At 50.6% G+C, this 7,070-nt stretch overlaps 1 long non-coding RNA gene across 1 annotated transcript in view; it reads right to left on the bottom strand.

Moving 5' to 3' along the window:
- Window positions 1–2,383, bottom strand: part of LOC109380010 (uncharacterized) — a 9,212-nt gene extending 6,829 nt beyond the window's left edge. The window contains exon 1 of the long non-coding RNA XR_002123350.1: window positions 2,091–2,383. This is a non-coding gene — a long non-coding RNA (uncharacterized LOC109380010). The remainder of the gene's footprint in view (window positions 1–2,090) is intronic.
- Between the last annotated feature and the right edge of the window lie 4,687 nt (window positions 2,384–7,070).

Genomic DNA, 7,070 nt, shown 5'->3' with positions numbered 1-7,070 from the left:
AGAGAGAGAGAGAGAGAGAGAGAGAGAGAGAGAGAGAGAGAGAGAGAGAGAGAGAACGAACTCCGAGAAGGCCTGCGTGCCTGGGGTATAGACAGCAGGGGTGGGGGCGGGGGCTGGCAGTGGGGTCCGGATGTCGTTGGGCTGCACACCATCTGGCCCTGTGTCCGGGCTCAGGACTCGGGTCTTTGTCCCCAGGGCACTGGGATGCCTCTGAAGGGCATCACATTGCCGCGTGGCAGCATCCATTTGCATTTTAGGAAGATCGACCGGCAGCTGTGTGGAGCGTGGATTTATAGCCTGGCTTCGTTGCTCAAATCCCCAGAGTCATTTTCTTCTTTTTTATAGGATTTTGCTTGTTAGGGACAGAGCCAGGAGCTGACTGTTTCTTCCTAATTCACTTTGTGACCTTGGGCAAGTCCTGGCCACTCTGCAGGAAGCAGGTGACAGATCACTGGCTGCTCCTCTGGCCACATAGCTGTGGTCTCCCAAGGCCTCTGCTCATCTTCCAGAAAGTCCCGCCTGCCACCCTCCCCTGCCACTGAGATGTCCCCTTAGCATGGTCTTCATTCCATTGAGCGTGGGACATTCTTTAGGTTTTCATGCTTGTGACTTCTCCAGGAGGGTGGTACAGGTTAAGACACACACGTCTCAGCTAAGTTTCTCCCTTGGATACCCTCTCTTACCCAGTTGGTGAAAAATGCAGCTAGGTCTGCCTTATTTGGGTTTCAAGGTTGAGGACAATCATGCCCACCGATTCTTGGTTTCTATCTAACTCCCTTTCCCCCCACTGCACCCCTACTCTTCCCCACTCTTTGCCCTGCTTGGTGGGCGCCCTGGAGGAGGTCGTAGTCACCCAGTAATCAGGGGAGCTAGTCTGTCTATTTCTGTGGCCGAGGGGCACCCACTCACCCCTCCGCACACAGAGGGGGACTCCTAGGTACTGGTGGAGTAACCCCAACAGAAAAACCCCACTCAGCCCCTTCCCACTGCCAAAACAGCGCTCCCTCTAGATTCATAAAGTTTGCCCAGCTTTCGTTCTACCACCCAGGAGGGACCTTCACTGCGCTTGAAGAAAACACCTACAGGATTTTTGTTGTTGTTTCCCTGGAAAACAGATGAAGGTTTTGGCTAGAAGTCTCGGAGGATTGAGGGGTGGGGGGGGGGCAGTGAGGAGTGGGGAGAGTCAATTTAGTCGTGGCTTATTGCCCTAAGGAAAACATACTTGGGTTATGAAGTATGCCCCCTTGAAATCTCACTTGACGTTCTGTAAAGAAAGGGGAATGTTTTTAAGGAGTTGGCCGAGCCATCTAATACCTTGCCTCCAGAGTGAAGCCGTTTTGAAAGATTAACATAGAGCTGGAGACAGTCAGTCACTGTAATTGAACTTATCCTGGCCTGTTCCTCTGCCCACATTGTCTAGGCCCGGGCAGCCTCCTGAAAGCTGCCCCCGGCGTGTGCCCAGGGCTGGTGGGACCAGCACAGGAATGGGAAAGGCTGCCAGCCCCAGGGTCCAGGGATCCCTTGTGCGGACTCCGCAGGCAGCGGGCCTCAGCCTGTATCCATCCTGACTTGCCTTTTCTGAACGGGTAGGAAGGGCCAGGAGCTGTGGTTGGTGTTTCTGGGCATTTTTTTTAACGGGATTGAGGACGGTTTCCCAAAACCATGTACCTTTTACACACTTCCCCTTGCCGTCTACTTAAGAACCACACCCCCGGTAGGCTGCTCGTGGTCACCCCCACCTGCCTGGTTTCATCCCTTTAACTAGAGAAAAGTTACATGGAAGAGAAGTTTGGGGTGGCCCGGGAGCCCCTGACCTTCTCAGACACAAATGCTTCTGCTGTGCCATCTGCCAGTTAGAAGTGTCTAAACTGTGGGTCTTGGGCCCAGTCAGTGTAGACGAGGCTCCCTGCTCCAAGGCCATGTAGCAGCCTCTCCGATAGGACAGGGGTGGCAAAGGGCTCAACCCTGCTGACACATAGAAGGGTCACCCCTGGACCACCCCGTGGATTTCTTAGTGGCATTAGGACACTGCCTCTAAGTGGCACCGTGGGGACCACTTAGTTGGAGTTACCTGTTGGATTTTCATTTACCTCTATGTCCACTTGGCTGATCATATGAAACAGGCTCCGAGCTCCAACTTGGGCATCTTTGGGACATCGGCTTGTGTATCGAGCTGGCCACTGAGATGTTTACGTCTCTCGCACCCCACCATCTATGGGAATAAAACAAAGGCCCCAAGCTAAATGATTTTTAAAAAGGCGTCACTCCATGGAGAATGACTCCCCAGGATTTCATCTGGGAGTGGGGGTGGGATCAGAACTGTAAATGCTCTGAAAACACAAATGTCTTCATCTGGATGGGGGCAAAAAATCTGCTGGTGGAGAAATCCAGTCATTGCAAGGCCAAGTTCCTCCCAGGTTCCAGCAGCAGCTCACTGACCCGCCCTGGGCTGGGTGTCCATTAACTTCACTGGCAGTTTCCCCTTGGTGTCCGAGGGCAACTTCTGAACCGGATAAAGTCTGCACTAGCCACGTGACTTTTACGGGGAGGCAGTGCTGTGTCCCCTCTGAAGTCCCCAAAATAGTAAATCACCGAGGGTCGCTCGAGGAGGCATGCAAAGGGCAAAGAAAGGACAATAGCTGTAACTTTCTGGGAGCAGTCTTTTTTTTCTTCTTCTTTTTTTTTTTTTGCAGTAATTTTTTTGAAATGTAATTATGATCCAATAATACAAATATCAGCATCTGAAATTCTGCAGTCTAAGTTCCTGTCTGTTTTGTTTAACAATGGAAGCTACTCAGGCACAGTTTCTTTCCAGTTCACAGACAGGTAGCAAGGTGTTTGGAGAAGGGCTCACCAAAGGAACTGAGTAGATCTTTTAGTTGAATTGTCACCTGAGAAGTCCCCGGGATACAGGCCACTCATCTGTCTGTCAGGCTCCAGCCCTTACCCGCATTCGAAACCCAAACCAACAGAGGCCTGGAGATTCTCAGAACCAACTTGGTTTGAGAAGCACCAAGAAAGAAGCCAGGTTTGATCAAATATTTGTATTTGTACTTTGCACTTCTGTCCTGGTCTAAAAATATGAATTTTAAACTAGGGGTTTGAAGATTCTGTCTCTTTCCTTCTGAAATTAGGGCCCAGGGAAGAAGACACTCTGCCCACCCCCCAAGAGACTGAAAGGGCTGCGACGTGCCCAGCGTCTTCAATTAGTGTTCGCTCACTCTGAAAGTTCTCTTTTCTGTGTATTTGGGAACTTTTTTACTGTAAACTTTCCCAAGCCATCAAAGAGGTGGAAGGAAAAAAAATGTATTTCCTCCTTTTCTACTCCCAAATCTGAGCTCTGAAAAATCCAAAGTCTGTCCATTTTCCTGATGTGATGAGCAAAGAAAAACTAAACTCCAAGAGTATCTGAAAATACCTTCCACGACTACTGTTCTCAACCGTTTTCTGGGCACCGTCTAGGCCATTTCCTCCCAGGGCTGTCAGAAAGCACAGACCCTCTCCTGGGAGAAAGAAAAAGCTGCTTCCATGTCCTCCAAGACGTGATTAATTGCTGGTGGTTATTAATTTTTAACTTTTGATAGCTTTTATTACCCAAGCTTGTACATTCTACCTCTGAGGCCCTAAGACAGGAATTTGGCTCAAAAGGGTTTTGCAAACAACGACAAAAAAGTACAGTTTTAGGACTCATGGCTCTGACTGAGCTGGGGGCTGGGGGGGTTCGAGAAATGTCCCAGGTGTGTCTCAAACATGCTGACAAATCCAGGGGAAGGACAGAGCTGCTGACTTCACACCAAGGGCCTGCGTGGTTTTGATGACCCAGAATTCATTTCGCTGTGTATTTTACAAGCTGCTGGTCAAGGCATAAAAGCACTTGAAGCCCTAACACAATCACTAAGGTCAGAACTCAAGCCGTTTGTAAATCCACAGAATTGTATGCCTTGGGGATAAGCACATCTCTCTTTGTCTGTAGATAATGTACATGGCACAGAAGTCACCAATAGGGAAATAATACAAGTGTTGTGACTGCCCACCCCCTCCCCAAGACGGGCAATCACGGGCCGTAGGCCTAGAATCTGTTTGCCCCCCCCCCCCACGGGAAGACCAGTGACAGCATGAACAAGCCAGGTGGCAGGACCGGTACTGCTCCCCAGGGTCAGGCATTGTGTTCTTCCCGCCTTCCTAACTTTTCTCTCACTTGACATCTTTATTGAAAGCTAGCAAGGAGGCCCCCGCTGCCTGGGCTCCCAGCAAACTCGTTTTTTGGGCGCTTGCATGCATGCAGGAGCCGTTACATTTTCCGTTTTCTAGCCGGGAATGGAATGTTGATTCTGTGTGATTGTTTTATTTATTTTATACGTTTTCCTTGGAATGTCTACGTGTGGCCGCTGGCCTGGCTTGGCGGCCTCTTGATTTACGGTAGTTATAAACATTCCAAAGTAGACATGTCAGTTAAATGATACAATAACATTATACAGTTACAATTCTGTTATAAATGGGCCGACAGTTCCAGAAACTCCATTTTCTGCACTCCCTCCCCCACCCCATTCCTTCACGCTACCTACGCGGCGATGGCTGTGGCGGCCACCGGCTCAGTGGAAAGAGGGCGGAAGAGCTGAGGTTTAGGCGTAGCGTGGCCCTGCCATCCCCCAGTCCCGCCCTCTGGAAAAGATTTCTCAGACGCCTCACTGCTGGTGTCCAGAAACAACACACTCATCTGAAGAACACATCTGAACTTTCATTTCGCTGAAAATCACATTTATTCTCATAACCACCGTGATTCCAGGAGCAACGCAGGTCCACGGTGGCAGCCGGTTGAGTAACTGAGATGACCTGTCTCTCTCAGCCCTGTGCTGCCCTTCCTCCTCACCCAGCAGAAAGAGTGGTTTGTTTTTTCTAAAAGATGCTGAAAGAGGGGAGGAAGACGCACTCTCCATGGACCCAGCAATTTGGAGCCTTAACATTCAATCAGAAAACCCACCTCAGTATCTCAGAGAGAGAATCCCTCACACATCTATTCCAAGAAAACACCAGCACCACCACACAGAATGCTAGAACGGCCTCTTTTCTAACTCTTTGATGTGTATAAATCTGACAACTGATACTTGAAATAACACGTGTACCTAAAAAACTTCTATTCTCTCTCCTAGGGCAAGGGTTGGCAGATTACAGCCCAAACTAACTCTCCAAAGCATCCACTTTTCTCTCTCATCATCTCCATCCAGGTCACCACCCTCTCTCACTTGGATGATTGCAATGGGTTCCTAACTGGTTTTTCTAACACCCATCCATTCATCTATTCCTCCCAGCATTCTTTCTATCATCTCAGCATTTATCCCACCATCCCATCATCCACCCATCCATCCTCTGCAAAAGTCAGCCATGACACCAAAAGCGCTCTCACATCTAGATGCTCACCACTACCAGCTGGAAGATGGGGTCTGATATTTCATTCATGTGCATCCTTCTTACCGGCAAATGCAGTCTACAATTTCTTGTAGACACGTCAACTCTTCAGTATCTATATCAGGAATTTCGAACCCAAATTTGCCATGATAAGCTCCACTTGGCCCAAAGGTCTTAGACAAAAAAGCAAACAAACAAAACTTGTGCTGTGAATCGAGGCCTCCTTCAGTGCCATTTTTGTTGTTCTATCCAAAGATGCAAAGAGTGGGGTTCTTTTTTCATTTCTCTAGGAAGGTTGGCTGTTTGGAATGTACATCTCTGATGGGGCCTGGCCCACGAGGGGCTGCAACACGGAGGTGGTTTGGTGTTCACACCCTCTTTGGTTCACCATGGCACGAGTGGCACCTTAGCCTGTTGCCTGTGCTCCCACGCCTGGCCGTGAGCTTTCGGAGGGCAGGGACTCTATCTGCGCATCTCTAGCCCCAGCACCTCGCACGAGCTGGCTCTTAGAATGTGCTCAATAAATGTGTAGTGTGAGCATGTCCTGGACTCCCGGAGCAGTGAACGGCCTCTATGAGAGGCATTGGAGGAGCTGTTCTCCGAGCTCCTACTTAATTTCATGTCCTGCTCCCACGGAAATGGAGCCGCGGCTCCACGCAGGTTATTTCCTGTCAGAGTTTCATGTTCCCCCATGCCAGGCTGGCCTCATCTCTGTGTCCATCAATTCTCCAAGGTCATCCAAGGGGCCTCAGGAAAGTAGATGTTGCCGACGGCTCTCGTGACCCGGGGGTGGGTGTTGAGCTCCACGCCTCGCTGCCTTGCAGTCTGGTGTCTTCTGTCAGCATCAGCGGACCAGGCGGGGTCTCCAAGCAGACCCCTGACCTCTCTGAGGCCATGCCTGGCAGTCCCTGGGCAGGCACCCTTCGATATCAGGGGTATCATGGCCAGCGGCGATCGCTATTACAGGCCGGAAGTGTCTTACCCTTTACTCTTCTTCCAGCTCGCTCTGCGATTCCAGGAGAGAGCCTGTCATCTCTGAGCCTCAGTTCATTCTCCTGTCAACTGGACATCACACAGTGCCCGGGCAGTAGGTGCTTGACACACCACAGCGAGATGAATGGTGTGTGTTGACCGGAGGAGTGGGCTCTGAGGAGGACTCCCAGGGCTTTGGAGCAAGGCCCTCTGCGTGCCCAAGGTGGGTGCAGGTGTGGGGTGCTCATTTCTGTTTCCTCAAAGGTGTAGGAAATGACTCAGCCAGGCCAGGTGCCTGGGCCTCGCTGCCTCTGTGACAGCCTATCTTTGTCACCCAACAAAGGCCACTGCTTGAATGGCACCTTCCCGTGGCTTTTTGTGGCCATGGTAAAACACCTGATGGCAGCTGTGACACCCTCCCAGAGACCCGGTAATGAGCTCTGGCCCTAAATCCCGTCATGATTTAAAACATGCTTTGTTTATGCTCTTACAGAACGGACGAGACTTGCATTTGAAGTGGCCCAGTGAATTCTGGGAAAGGAAGGTGGTACAATTTCTGGGGTGGTACTGTTTATGGGGGCCCAGCCCTAGTCTATACAGTGGGTGGGGGGGTCCTTGGTGTGAGGGAGGGGCTACAGGTGACCAGCTCCTTTGCTGAGGACTTCTAGTCTCAGGGAGCAGCCCAGAGAACA

Source organism: Hipposideros armiger, unplaced genomic scaffold, assembly GCF_001890085.2.
Source record: "Hipposideros armiger isolate ML-2016 unplaced genomic scaffold, ASM189008v1 scaffold_32, whole genome shotgun sequence".
Classification (NCBI taxonomy): domain Eukaryota; kingdom Metazoa; phylum Chordata; class Mammalia; order Chiroptera; family Hipposideridae; genus Hipposideros; species Hipposideros armiger.
This window is presented reverse-complemented; position numbering and strand designations above follow the sequence as displayed.